General features: G+C 36.9%; 1 long non-coding RNA gene across 1 annotated transcript; it reads right to left on the bottom strand.

Annotated features, from left to right (window-relative positions):
• Window positions 1-10776: 10776 nt before the first annotated feature.
• On the bottom strand, window positions 10777-11668 carry LOC134282854 (uncharacterized). Its single transcript, XR_009995370.1, has 3 exons — window positions 11546-11668; window positions 11136-11235; window positions 10777-10893 (listed from the first exon to the last, which is right to left on the bottom strand). It is a non-coding gene; the product is annotated as an uncharacterized LOC134282854 (long non-coding RNA).
• Between the last annotated feature and the right edge of the window lie 4335 nt (window positions 11669-16003).

The raw sequence follows: 16003 nt of genomic DNA on the forward strand, positions 1-16003 counted from the left end.
AGGCGACCTATAAGGCCCGTGGGCCTCTTGTTTTATTTGGTTTTCATCAACAAAAACTGTTAACATCTTTTCAGTAGTTCGGTTTGCCCTCTCGATCATGCCGTCCGACTGTGGACGATAAGGAGTGGTCCGTTCTTGAAATACTTTTGACTCAAAGGCTTGACCTGGATCAGAATGTATTTGCATCGGTGCTCCAAATATAGCAACAACATGATCAACAATTTTCTGTGCTACCGTTGTAAACTTTTTATTTTTGATCGGTATGGCATAAAGCCATTTGGTTAGTCGCCCAACACTAACAAATATGAAGTCTTTCTGTGTGTCATGGGAGGGGGACCTAAAATGTCTACAGCCCATCAATTCATATGAGCGCCTTCATTGTAAGTTTGTAACGAAGCTTTTGCCAAAAGTATTTATCTCTAGCTTTTGACAAATATCTTATAAAACCTAAATGACCCCCGGTTACGTCATCATGAATCCCCTTAATTACTTCATTAATTAGAAACTTTGGTAAAACAATTTGAAATTTGGGGTTAACATCTACCCATTTGTGATACAGGGTCCCTCCCATGATTTAGAGCGAGTCAAACCTAGTCCAGTAATAATATTTACAAGGCTCACTCAGGCTTGTATGTGAGATACTTTCCCAAGTGGGTTTCTGACCTAACTTTACCCATTTGATAATTTCACTCAAATCTGAGTCTTTTAATTGTAAAGAACTGATACTATTTTCACTAACAACTGTTTCATTGTTTGCTGGAGCGTTACAGACAGACAGAAAGACGGACGGACGGACAAACCCAAACTAATATCCCCCACTTTTCAAGCGGAGGACAAAAAAGAAAAGAATTTTTTCGGAAAGGGGACCGCATCGCTTAATCCTAGTCCAATAAAAAAAAAACTGTGAGACGGTGAACCTATTAACAAAGCCCACGAGGCGCAGCGGTTGGAAGGTCTGCCCTAGAGTCGCGGAGAAAGAAGTCGATCCTTAGGTCGCGTGTTCGAATCCACTGCAGGACGAAGTGGAGACCAGTCCTTTGAATAAGGCTATATAAGCTGAGGTTCCCTGTCGCAGGAGGCTGAATTTTCAGGGTTTTTTAGCTCACCTGAGCCGAAGGCTCAAGTGAGCATTTCTGATCACATTTTGTCCGGCGTCCGTCTGTCTGTCCGTCTGTCTGTAAACTTTTCACATTTTCGACTTCTTCTCAAGAACCGCTGGGCCAATTTCAACCAAACTTGCCACAAAGCATCCTTGGATGAAGGGAATTCAAGTTTGTGCAAATGAAGGGCCACGCCCTCAATCAAGGGGAGATAATTAGGAATTGATGAAAATTTGGTGGCATGTTTTAAAAATCTTCTTCTCAAGAACCACTGTGCCAGGAAAGATGAAACTTATGGGGAAACATCCTCAGGTAGTGTAGATTCAAGTTTGTTCAAATTATGACCCCCCGGGGGAAGGGCGGGGCCAAAATGGCCGACCAAAGTTTTACATAGAAATATATAGGAAAATTCTTTAAAAATCTTCTTCTCAAGAATAGCAAAGCCATAATTGATCATATTTATATGGAAGCATCCTCAGGTAGTGTAGATTTAAGTTTGTTCAAATCATGACCCCCAGGGGTAGGGCGGGGCCAGAATCGCCGACCAAAGTTTTACATAGAAATATACACTCAGGAAAATTCTTTAAAAATCTTCTTCTCAAGAATAGCAAAGCCATAATTGATCATATTTATATGGAAGCATCATCAGGTAGTCTAGATTCAAGTTTGTTCAAATCATGACCTCCGGGGGTAGGGCGGGGCCAAAATGGCCGACCAAAGTTTTACATAGAAATATATAGGAAAATTCTTTAAAAATCTTCTCAAGAATAGCAAAGCCATAATTGATCATATTTATATGGAAGCATCCTCAGGTAGTGTAAATTTAAGTTTGTTCAAATCATGACCCCCGGAGGAAGGGTGGGGCCAAAATGGCCGACCAAAGTTTTACATAGAAATATATATAGGAAAATTCTTTAAAAATCATCTTTTCAAGAATAGCAAAGCCATGATTGGTCATGGGACTACTTTTGGATTTAAACTTTTCAATAATAAACCTATTTTTACTTTTTCCTAGCCACTGTGCTCAGGTGAGCGATGTGGCCCATGGGCCTCTTGTTGTAGGGATATCAAAGGGCAGAGCAGATTTACCACCAGATCTGGTTGTAACAGAACGGTTTGCAGGTATTTTTAAGCTCTTAGTGTTTTCGTTAATTAGGATCTAAATTAGCAATTTTGCCCTTGTTCATGCCCGTAGTCCCTGTTTCAGATTTGTCAAAACTGACAACTTTATTGTGAACATAATAATAGTTTGCCAAGATCTTGGGAACTAATATACCATGTTTATCTATAAATTTTGCCGCAGGCTCTACCAAAGTAACCTTGTCATTAAATAGTAAGTTTTCTACTTTAGCCGGGGCAATAAATTCACTGAAAGGGGAATCTCTATAGTTTCCAACAGAAATACCTTACAGCATTGCTCATTCAAAGCTTCATGTGTAAATTAAGAAACTTCTATCCCCTTTATTCCAAGTTTCATTTTGTTCAACACATCACAGTTGAAATCTAAACCCAAAATGCATTTGTTTTGGATATTAGCCACTAACATATGATTCACAGTAACATCTCCCACAGATATTTTCACCAGGCTTTCCCCTTGGACAGATAATTTCTTCCTACTAGCAGATGTAAAATGTACAAATGAAAAGTTCAAATTTAATTTCCCCTTTAACTCTCCTTTAACTTCTGCAAAATCTGAGCTAATAATTGTTACACTAGCTCCCGTGTCGACCATCATTGTAGTCTGAATGTTCTCAATTTTGCCCATTATAAAATTTTCTTCACTTAAGTTCACTACACCCCTTTACATCACCTACTCCTTCATTTTTGGGTGGATTTTTGAACTTGGCAATTTTCACAACATCATTTTCTGATTTATTGTTCATTAAATTGTCTTTTCAGTTACATTAACTGTCTTTTGAGGACTCTTTTTATTACATTCATTTCTTCCAGCAAGAAGAGGTCCTCTTATTTCAACTTTGTTTAGCAATGATGGGGTCTAACCCTGCGCTCTGTCGACTTCCGCCCCCTGAATTCGACACGGGAAAGTTTCCCTGGTTTGAGGATTGAAAGCGACCATTTTGAATTTGTCTGTTTTGGTATTTATTTTGTTTGTCAAGATTGTTCGCATTGTATGGCTGCCTATGAACTCGAGATTGATTGTTCTGTTAATCGTCTTGTGCATTCCTGAACCGAGGATGCACCTTGATTGAATGAGAAAAATTGGGTCTGGAATCAAGACAGTCTTTTAGGAGTGATCTAATCTCTTTTATAAGTGATCTGAGATCATATATCAAGACCCTTATCTCTTGTTTGATTGAGGCAAGGAGATTGTTATCCATTTTGGATATATGGCACTGACAAGTTTTACCCTCTGTGCCTCAGCCAGTTTGTGTTTGTTTCAAGCCTAATAGCCAATATCTCAGTCTCATTAATGTCTCTGGGTCTACTTTCTCTCAAGCGAAGGCGCATATCCGGATCGGGAAGTGCATCTATGAAGTGATCTTGTCAAGTCTGAATCAGCAGTAGGCTTTGCTTGCTTAGTGAGTTTCTGTATGGATTGAAGATTCTTTGTCACCCTTGGTTTTTGTCTTTAACTTCTAAGTAGCTATGAACATCTCAGATCGTTCAACTGAACCATAACGCCTATCAAGAATCTTGACCAGGGAATCATAATCTCTGCGCTGAATATCGTTAAGTTCACTTAAAAGTGCACGAGCCCCTCCCGCTAAACTGCTAGCAAGGTATAGTGACTTTGCCCTATAAATCCAACCATGTAAAAGATTTCAAACTGGGCTAAATATTCCCCAAAATATTCTGTCCCATCAAATATAGGTGGTTTTAAAGATACAATAGGTTTGGAATTGAAAGGGAAAGGAACTTTATTTTCATTGTACTTTAACTCCATTGTAGGAATATTTATGTGACATACTTTCCCCAGCCCCAGTGACAGGAGACTGATCATGAAAATCCAAGGACTCTCTACACCCATTCACTTGATATCTGAATGCATTATCTTTGGGGTCCCCTTTTGTTTTCATTCATTCAATATTAGTTCAGTTTAATAATTACCCATCCTTGCTCTGTGAGCGCGTCATGTTTTTATTTAAACAATAAAATGCTTTCTTTGTTTGTTATTAGTGGAATTAACGGAAGCAGCTGTTGCAGAAAAAAAAACATAACCCGCTTACGCGGGTTATGTAAATTTTTTCTGCAATAGCTGCTACCGTTAATTCCAGTAATAACAAAGAAAGAAAGACATTTTATTGTTTATATTTGTATCCTTCCTTCATATTAAGTATTCAAAAACGTGAAACATAGAAATATGCTTTTATTTTGTTGTAAGTTTCAACATAGGAAGAGCCATTCAAGGTTACTTCCATATATGGAAGTTCAAACGTCATCAAATAAAAGCGGTTCACCAAAAAAGGTCACAGATTTTGAGTTCAAAGGAATAAAATAACTATCAAAATATGATTGTAAACACGAGTTGATAAACAGTATTGAACATTTTTTTAAACAGTCAATCAAGAAGTAAGTTTGCAACGTTTTAATTTGCTGCATCTAAGTAGGTCGCGCAGTGTTTTTTTTAGTCTGTGTGATTTGGCTCCTGCACAATGTGGCGATGGTGGAAATGGACTTCACAGTTCAGAAATGACGAATTCTGAACAAGTGCTGAGCTTCGGTTGGAAGATTTGCTGTTCAACGCAAGGTTGTTGAAAGATTGCGATGAGAGACCGGTAACAGCAGGTACTACAGTTCCATGAGTTGCAAATGGTTGATCAGGTCGAGGAAATTCGGATTCTGAGGTAGGCCGGCCTACCGACTTGTTCATTTATTGTAGGATTCATTATTTTGGACAAAGTGCAGGTAAGATTTTTTTTCTGGGCCGATGATATATTTCTATTATACGACCTCAGGGACCCCTCATTTTTATGGTCTGACATATACATGATATGTCTAGCTTCGTAGCCCTCATCGTTCTGCTGTTGTATGGCAGTGGCCCTTAGACAATGTCCTGTATATATGCGTGAAAGGCATGCCGCCTTGCTGATTTCTTTCATGAAGTTTGAAAATGTTCGTTTGGAAAGCGGGGCATCTAGGTACCATTTTGATGTATTCTTTTGGTAGGGAAACGGATTCTGAGTTGTATTTATTGAAAAGGGATGAGGTTGATTCATCTGCTTTTTCAATTAATAGTTAATAGGGCACGAATCAGTATCTGTAGCATACATGCGTTTATCAGTGTTCATTTCCACATTTCCTAAACCACCTTGGTGATTCTTTTTGCTGTATTTCGTGGCTAAGTGTAACGTATGCACCTATGTCATCGGATTGAAAAGAGAATGAATCCAACTTCAGTTGGTGATGAAATTCTTGGACCCTAGAAATGAAGTGGATTGCAATATTGAAGTAGACGCATTGTCGGAGAATGATTGGGTTAAGTTGCGCATCCTTGAAGTAAGTAGATATTTTTTTTCCATATCACATTTTTCGATCAGGTCTTTGTGTTGTGTTGATTTTGAGGTGCCCTCCCTAACACGCTCTTTCAACAATCCATGTAGGACTCCATTAGATGTTTAAAATCTTTGTCTTTAACAATGTCTATGTTTCTCTTCAGGTCCGCCAATTTTAGGTTTATAGCCCCTCTCAAATTTTTCAATGTATTTTTATGATAAAGTTCCCCATCTTTTAAGGGCCTTGCCTCACAGTAAAATTTCTCAAGGAGACTATTAAGTTGACTTGGTGATATTGCTTCTAAATCTACAGGCTCCCTTCTTCTCTCAAAGCTCCAGTCTAATATTCAAGACAAGATATATCCTAAATTAATTATGCATGGAATGTTTTTGTTAGACTTCTACTGCATACGAGATTTATTTTGGACAGAAATATTGATATAACATATTCATTTCACATTTAAATGCTGACATGGTGTATTGGCGCACACTTTCCTTTACAAAAAGGAATGAGGAACAGGTTCAATCCCTGTTGTTGGCTTTTTTAAAAATTAGAAATGAAAAGTAATGCCAATTTTCCATTTATATGAAAATAGAATTTACTTTTTATGCGCCCGAATTTTTTCGGGGCGCATATTGTTTTTGTCCTGTCTGTTTGTCTGTTGTCAACTTTAACCTTCGCCAAAACTTTTGAACCGTAAGAGATAGAGACTTCATATTTGGTATGCATACTCCTCTAATAAAGTTCTTTCAAATGACATCAAGGTCAATGATCTTGTGACCTTGACTGTGACCTATATGCTAAAAATAGGTTTTTCAACTGTTTGTCATAACTTTTGAACCATGAGAGTGGAGACTTCATATTTGGTATGCATACTCCTCTAATAAAGTTCTTACAAAAGGTCAATGACCTTGTGACCTTGACTGTGACCTATATGCTAAAAATAGGTTTTTCAACTGTTTGTCATAACTTTTGAACCATAAGAGATAGAGACTTCATATTTGGTATGCATACACCACTAATAAGGTTCCTTCAAATGACATCAAGGTCAATGACCTTGTGACCTTGACTGTGACCTTTATGCTAAAAATAGCTTTTTCCACTTTTTGCCATAACTTTTGAACCATAGGAGATAGGGACTTCATATTTAGCATGCATACTCCACTAATAAAGTTCTTTCAAACAACACCAAGGTCAATGACCATGTGACCTTGACTGTGACCTTTATGCTAAAAATAGCTTTTTCCACTTTTTGCCATAACTTTTGAACCATAGGAGATAAGGACTTCATATTTAGTATGCATACCCCACTAATTAAGTTCTTACAAACAACACCAAGGTCAATGACCTTGTGACCTTGACAGTGACCTGTATACAAAAAGTAGCTTTTTAGAACTTCGTTGACGCCGGGCGCATAGTGTTTCACAAACACATCTTGTTTGTGTATTGCTTTAAACATTTTTTAATTTCCCATCTTACATGTATTTACCTTGAAACATTTACATCCCCAGTTAGTGTTTTTCTTGGTCCCAGGAGTTTGGCGAACTTCAAACAACCTGTTCACATCGTCGTCTGTACTTTCTTTAAATCTAATGCCTGATTTTTGCACGTTGAGGGGGGTGGCAGGGGTCTCAGGCTTGGAGAGGTCAGATAAGGCAGGGATACTAAGGTTTTCTGTAATATCTTCTAATTGACTACTGCACAACATGTCTAAGAAAATCAATTGTCTCAAACTCGAAATCGTCAAACTCCATTTCTATTTCACCAAAACCAAAGTGACCAAACTGATGCTGGCTCTGAGGAGAACAATCCATTGTATGGAAATATACATCACATTTGCAGACGATTGTGTATACAGTTACATTGGAAATGAAATGAAACAAAAAATGGCAACAAAATGAAGATTTTTTTTTCATTTTTATTAAAATTTCGACTGACACGATAATAAGCACCGTCAAAATACGTTTGTTTATATGTAGATGTACTTTTAAAAAGTAGTCCAAAGAATGTGTATATTCATACGCGGGCAGAGAAAAACCGGATATCTTTGTTAGGAATAGTGACTTGTTTATGGAGAGATTAAAGCAGTATTTTTTTATAAGAAATAAAGGAAGAAAACTTTAGTGGATGTAAATATTTTGTCTTTCCGTCGACTTCCCTTAAAATTGTTTACCTTGGTCAGTATGTTCTTGACGAGGACACCAAATCTTCAAACTCATTGAGAAATACACTTGTAACTGTTTTTGCTTCAATACTTTGAAGGGCAAAAGCCTCAGTCCATCTAGTAAAATAATCGGCAACGACTAAAATATGACTTTTTCTTTTTTTTCAAGGGACCTACACTATCCAGAGCAACTCTTTCTAGAGGAGCGCCAACAATATTATTTCATTGGAGCCTGAGGAGTGCGGGTTGGTGGATTGCTTGATTGACAGGGTTGACATGGTGTTAGCGTAAAGCCATTTTCTGTACAAAGTATTGTCTTGAAAAATAATTGTCCCACTGGAACCAGTAAGACTTTATTTGTGAACCTTCTTGAAATATCATTCTCCGTCCAGGTGTAAATTTTGCTTATGACTAGGTGGGATTTCTGAGACTCAATTACTGAGTATTTCGTCTCTTGGTGTACTTTCAAACTAAAAATAACAAAGTAAGTCATGTTTATCTAAGAGTGAAATCTCAGATTCTTGAGAAATCATGTTCACTCTGGCAGACCACGTGATACGCGATTGATTAGTTCCACGGAAATATGGCGTATTGAAGTTTCACTTCGGGGGAAATTTGAACAGTAAGTAATACTTTCTTCTATGTCTTTCACCATCTAACCCTCGCCAAAGTATAATGATTTTCACAACAGATACGATGTTAGTCCAATAATGTTGGGAGTTTTGAGCGTATAGCGAGAACATTCGTGCCAATTCATTGGCCATTTAATGGAATTCAGTGCGTTTTACATAGTAAAAAATATAATAAATTTATCATTCGTGAACAATCTCCGACTCAGCCAAAGTTGCTCGCGATTGATATCTTTTACAATTCATTGGCCATTTAATGGAATTCAGTGCGTTTTACATAGTAAAAAGATAATAAATTTATTTTTAGTAACCACGGCAACACCGTTCATCGAAATCAAAAACCGATACACAGAATTATGTATCTTAGTGTATTCTACTTGTGTGCCAAGTTATATTGAAATTAGACCAAAACTGTAGGAGGAGTAGCATTTTGAAAAATTGTTTACAGACAGACGGACAGACAGACGGACGAACGCCGGACGCATTACTATCGCATAAGCTCTTCTGGTCTCTGACCAGTAGAGCTAAAAACTACTCAAAATGTTGTTTCATGAGAAATGATCAGTAACCACGATACAAAATGTAACGATCAGTCCCACGATCAGAATTAAATATTGGTAAGAATTATGCAATTTCAGATGCAGAAATACAGATAAACAATTTTTAAAAATCTTTATATTTTGAAGCACAAGATGGATAAAAAAATTTGTAAATACTGTGGGAAAGTGCTCCGTAGTAGGTCCGCGGTCTACGACCATGAGAAAGGACATGAGGGGAAGGCGCCCTTCATGTGTTGTGGAAAGAAATTCTATAGCAGAGCTAATCTGAAAAGACACAGGTAATTATATACTTTATTAGAATTTTTTTTGCATATTAAATCTTTAACTTTTACAGCCGCCGCAGGTGGTGGTGGTGGGAGGGGGGGGGGTTGCTTAATGCCCTTGAACGAGAGGTTAATATGAAAATGTTAACTAAATGTATATTTCTCTAGAACTATTCTTGTAAGTGTAAAATACGTACAATGTTCTGAAAATGTTTTCATTGTCTGTGGCCATAATGGTATTTAAAAATAATGGCTCTTCTCGATCTATTTCTGCCTATTCCATACATGTTTTCTTTTCATATTTACAGATGTTCCGTGCATGACGAAGAAAAAGAATTTACACGTGATCGATGTGGGAAAAAGTTCCCTATTAAAGCTGATTTGAATGGTCACATAAAAAACCACGAGGAACCCCAGTTCAAATGTGAAATTTGTGGACTGTCGTCAAGAAAATAACAAGCACATCTGGATCACATGACCACTCACACAGAGGAAAAAATCATAAATGTCCTTGTGGTAGATCGTTTAGGCATCAAACAAACTTATATTATATAGTCACAAGAGAATGTACAAATCCAAGTAACAATTCACAGTATATTTTGGCCATTGCATCTTTTTTTTTATGCGCCCGGATCGATAGATCCGAGGCGTATATTGTTTTTGTCCTGTCTGTCTGTTTGTTTGTTTGTTTGTCCCCAAACTTTAACCTTCGCCATAACTTTTGAACCATGAAAGGTAGAAACTTCATATTTGGTATGCATACTTCACTAACTAGGTGCTTTCAAATGACACCAATATTATTGACCCTATGACCTTGAATGACCTATATGCTAAAAATAGCTTTCTGTCTGCAAACTTTAACCTTCGCCATAACTTTTGAACCATAAAAGATAGAGACTTCATATTTACTATGCATACTACACTATTTAAGTTCTTTCAAATGACACCAAGGTCAATGACCTGGTGACCTTGACTGTGACCTAGATGCTAAAAATAGCTTTTTCATACCTTTCACCATAACTTTTGAACCATAAAAGACAGAGACTTCATATTTGGTGTGCATACTCAACTAATCAAGGTCTTTCAAATGACACAAAGGTCAATGACCTGGTGACCTTGACTGTGACCTAGATGCTAAAAATAGCTTTTTCGTACCTTTCACCATAACTTTTGAACCATAAAAGATATAGACTTCATATTTGGTGTGCATACTCAACTAATCAAGGTCTTTCAAATGACACCAAGGTCAATGACCATGTGACCTTGACTGTTACCTTTGCTAGTATGCTAGAAATAGCTTTTTAGATTTTTGTTGCCGCCGGGCGCATAGTGTTTCACAAACACATCTTGTTTTCCATCTTTGGTAGTTCCTGACCAGCAAATTCTTCATTAAAGGAAATGGAGATTTGACCTCACACCAATACTTGCAAATGTTCTCGTTTTTATACATGTGAAATATAAAACTTTTTAAAAATAAATTACTGATTTACTTAAAGTTTATATCAATTTATTATACACTCATACTTTACATGAACTTATGCAACATGTAATTACAATAACCCCATTTTTGCAGTTGGCAAGATTTTTGATTGATTACAGCGTGCCTTTTCCCATCTAACACCCAGCGACCCCTTCTGTAACGAATTTCTCTCCGTGACTACTGTTCCAGTCTGACGCCTTCCACATACCCGTTTCCGTTGCTCTTTATCAAAAGGATGATCTCTGAAATTGGAATATAATTCAGACAAACATGAAAAAAAAAGGTTATAGTTTACTAAACCAAGATAGTTTTTATTATACGTATAAGCAGGGAAAATATTACAAGCGTTTTAATTATACTATGTGGGGAAAAATTTTGGATTTTTGTCCCGTAAAATTAAATATGAATAGGGTGTTCAATTATTTTTGAAATCGCTGCTCTTAAATTAATCTCTTAAGGAATCTGTAATAAAATAGAGACGTACTTGAGAGTGATATCTGTTGGCATTTCATGCATATACTTTCTACTGGAGACATGGATGCTTTCCTGATCTACTGAGTCAGTACTGTCAACCAAGTGGTAAACTGTGGACCGTTTAGTACGATAGGAAAATGGCCTAAAAGAAGTAATAGATAATATTTTTGAAGAATTAGAATCATTAAATCAATCAGTGAACATCTATCAAGTTTTTCATGTTCATCATACATTGTGAATTTCACTTTGTGACTTTGAAGAGAAAACTATATAGCATTTCCAAGTAATGCAATGCCGTACGTAAAACATTTTGTTTAGATCTCTAGAAAATATTCTTTAATTAATCAAAATATGAGGGAACATAGTCATTAAATTGTTAGATTATCACTTGTAAGTGTAAATTCCTTTTTATTACCATACCTTTCAGGGTCTAGTCGTATTTGGACTTGCTCGATTGTATTTCCGATGAATTGGCCAAACTCTTGACAAGACACTGTTCCCTGTCCTCTCCTGTCATTCATGGTCAATTCAGAGAAAAATGTCTCCCCAGTCATACTGCTAAATGCCCTGACATTATAAGAACCTCGGTGACAAAAAGAATACAATCATGCTTTTGCATCAATACTAGAAAGTATTGCTTCCCATAGCTGACATGGCCATCCCCCAATGTACATAGTGGGTGGAGGAAATTCGTTAAATTGAATATGGTTCAAGAGACGCCTTCTCAAATTCATCCTTTCTGTTGAGTTAATTCCAGGTTCATCTTCTGCATGCCACCACATGCGCACGTCACAACAAAGATCAGCACTTGCAATATCCCCATCTAATCTCATAACTGATTCTCCTTGTTCTGAAAAATGTGTTATAGCCATAGACACTGACATTGGGTCCACTATTTCCTGTATCATAACTGGTGTCAAGAGAGTTTTACCAGAACGGGCAACTTTCATCCAACTGTCGTTGGTCAAATTTTCTATTCCTCCTTTACAGGTCTTACTTCTAGTTCTAGTAAGTAGATGTGTGGAGTCGATGCATCGCACTTCAAATTGTTTCCTGACAGGACTAAACTCGGGTTTATAGAACCAAGCATTATCATTTCCTTCTACTGTGACATTCCTGACTTCGGACTCCCAGCTATTAATTTTCTCAGGCCATATCATCTCTGCATAAATAATGTTAAGGAAAAATTTTGGTATTTTTGAAACTGTAGCCGCAGAGAGCTCAGATAGAGATTTGACCTTTTTGGCACGTGTTTTGCTCTTTGCATTCCCCGAGCCATTAGATAGCCATAGGTTTGTCTCTAAACCAAAAAGTTTGGCAAGGTCTTGTAATTTCACAGATTTGGCAACTGATTCTTTGATTTTACAGGACTTTGTCTTCTTCAGATACCGTATATCTGCGCGCAACTCTACATCAAGGAAACAATTAAGCTTCTCTGCCGATGAGAAGTACTCAAGAAGTTGAACAGGGGTGTTGCTGTTCCACTTTTCTTTTTTATTGCAAAGGTTAAGTATACATTCCATATCTTGAATTTCAAAATCAAGCTTTGAACTAACACCTTGTGATGGCGTTCCTCTGTCTTGAGAACATACTTCACATTGGGTTTCTTCTCGATTTCCATTCAAAGGGACGTGACTGGTTTCTTCTGATGTATCATCTTGACATCTTGCTAGTTCTAGCGCCCACTCTTCTTCAGCTATATTACTTGCAATCACGTCCATCTCTAAACCCTCGCTGATAGCTGTCATATTTAAGACACTATCACCAATGTTTTGTACTTCCTTCACTGCGTCACGGATGACATCGGCAAGAGTTGAACTTGTGCTGTTTATTGATTCCTTTCCTTTCTTTTTGAAGTTATATTGCTTCTTATTGATTGGATTTTGTGGGAGTCTAATACCTCCATTTGATAGTTCAATCACTTTTCTGGCATTTTCCGTGTCATTCTGGCCTTTGAATCGCAGGATACATGTAATATCTTTGTTCATTTGTTTGAATTTAGCTATGATGTCAGTTTTCTTCTTCTGTTCTACTTCTTTCCAAACATCTTTTTGTAATTGCAAAACTGTCAATGGGTGTCTATCTTTGGAGCGTGTTACAAGCCCGTGCCATTGCCCATCAAAAAACTGACAAGGAATAGGAATTCCTTGATTGTGACAATTAGTATGTACCTCTTCTACAATCAAGCCTAGGTTTTCAGTGCTTAAACTACAGCCTTTTGAGAACCAGCAAACTGGCGCACTTCTAACCTGATTCTTTTCCAGCCTCTATCAAGTCCTGCTACCAAAAAGACCATAGCTTCACATACTCGTTCTCGTTTGAGTTTATATTGGTTTTTAGTCAGATTCTTGATGTCCTTTAGTAGTTCCTGTACTTTTTTCAGCTCGAGTGAATTTGAATTGTAAATGTTATTTTCACTCTCTGAAACAAATGACGAGGAAAGTCTTGCAACGAGACGAATGTCCTTGCTTTTGTTTGAGATCTCTACTTTTAATAGCCTTTGTTCTTCGTTTAACTTAGTTGGCTTCTTTTCATTGTCACAAAACAATTGTTTTGATAATTCAATGCTTTCTTATAAAGGCTATCATCTCGCCCCACCATGAATATATTTGTTTCTTGGGGTGTCCAACTTACAAATACCAAGTTGTCGACTTCTAATGCCTGAATTTCGCAAAGGCATTGTAACAGATATCGCGGTGGGAATTGAGAGTGTACTTTATTTACAGGACATTTGATCTCCACTGCTGTTTTAGTTGAACTAAGGGACGTGTCCTCTCTCAAACTGCCGTCTGGTGAAACTACCATAAACGGCTTTTCATCTTGATTAATGACAACACATCCCTCCTCGTAAAATGTCAAATTTGGAAAGAATACAGGCAATACTTTTCCAACAATAGTTGCAACTGCATTTTCTTCGTTTTCCATGCCATGTTGCATGGCAAGTCTTACAACGTGTGAGGGTTCTTTCTGCTTTACCCCGCAAATCACATTATCAAAGTAGTCTTGAAGTCTACCTAGCCCGTCACATCCTGTTGCAGTGTACATTGTACTTCCTGTTACTTTAACACTTTTCCTAATTTTAAATCATTCGTCAGATCGCTGTTTGATGAATCTCGTATTTTCAGATTCTTTTGTCCCGTCGACGCATACGTAAAGATCATTTTGTGATAAATTAACTTTCGTCCCTCAACAAAGTGACTACCGTTGATGTACGCCACAGTCAGTGCAATCCTATTTGTTATGTTTGCGGCAAGTTCTAAGTAGCAGTCAATATCATAGATGAAAGCAATTATAGCACTTATATTACTTTCCTTTTCTCCAATCAGAGTCCCCTCCCCTTTCGATCAGCTTTGCTTTTGCGTATTCTTTCTTATTCTTTATTTCCCTAATCTGAAACATGTCATTTAAAGTAGATGATAACACCATAAGTAAAACGTTTTTTTTTCAATTTCCTGTCCTTGACTCGTTTAGATCTTTCAAATCGCCTTCATATGGTTTGAGTTCTTCTATAACGTCATCAACTTCTTTTAGACGTTTTTCTAATCTTCTCTTTTTGTCACTTAAGGTCTCATTCATTTCAAATCCGAGTAAGTCAACATCTCCTGAATCTTTTAGTAAGCCTTGTTTTATTTTCTTGCCATCAAAAGTAAGACAAGCGGACTTCTGAAAGAGATTTTCATTTAAGCAACTATTATATCATCATAAATACCGGGCTTCCTTTCACCTTACAGCCGAAGCAAAGGCAATTCAACTTGCATTTGAATATATAGAATCATCTAGTGATAATTTATTTACAATTTTTTCAGACTCCCTCTCCTGTTTACAATCAATAAGCAGTATGAACATTGATCACCCGTATATTTTAGATATTTTAACCAAATACTTTAATATCACAAATCAAGGTAAAGTTGTTGAATTTTGTTGGATTCCAAGTCATATTGGTATTTCTGGTAACACTAAGGCTGACAGTGCTGCGAAAAAAGCACTTCAGTATGAAATTGTTCACTTTAAAATTCCTTATACTGATTTGAAATTTTTAATTAAAAATTATGTTAATTCTCTAATAATAAACTTTATGCAATACAGAACACAGTTAATCATTCATCTAATTTTGGTCTGAAACGTCAGGATGAAGTTATTATTTCAAGAATTCGTATTGGACATTCAAGGTTCACTCATTCATATCTACTCAACAAGGAACAACAACCCGAATGCATCTCTTGTGACTGTGTAATTACTGTACAACACATAATGTTAGAATGTTCTGATTTTTCGCCCATACGTAGTAGACTCTTTAAAAATATACATACAATGCATGACCTTTTTCAAAATATTAATCCGTTTACAATATTAAAGTATTTGCAAGAAACTGATTTTTACTGTAAAATCTAAATTAATGTATCTTAATGAAAATCATTTTTAATTATTTTAATTGAACAGCTTTACATTTTTAATTTTGAGGTCCGTCGGATGGGACGTTAAATGGTGCCCCGTGTCAAGGATTACAACCCCCTTGGCACGCAAAAGATCGTTTCTCTGATTTTCGAAAAAGAGTAGGCTCATTGGGGGCCGTCAGAGAAACCCAAAACTTTAAAAACTGGTCACATGATTTACTTTTAATCGCCGATATTTGGCTGAAATATTGCCGATTCGGCGTAAAACATTAATCAATCAATCAATCCTTTCAGCTTGAACTCCATACGGGTCAAAGCTCCTCAATAGACTAACATCTGGTACAGCAAAATTCACGTCAGAGGAATTAGGCGTTGGAATAGTTGAAAGAATCCTTACTCCTTCATTCTTGTATCCACCCATGAAATGAACAAATTTTGCTCCAAACAGTCTCCAACCAAGCTTCCAAAACTTTTTCGTTTCTTC

Source organism: Saccostrea cucullata, unplaced genomic scaffold (genome assembly GCF_032062105.1).
Source record: "Saccostrea cucullata isolate Sc308-1 unplaced genomic scaffold, CSIRO_AGI_Scuc_v1 ctg406, whole genome shotgun sequence".
NCBI lineage: Eukaryota > Metazoa > Mollusca > Bivalvia > Ostreida > Ostreidae > Saccostrea > Saccostrea cuccullata.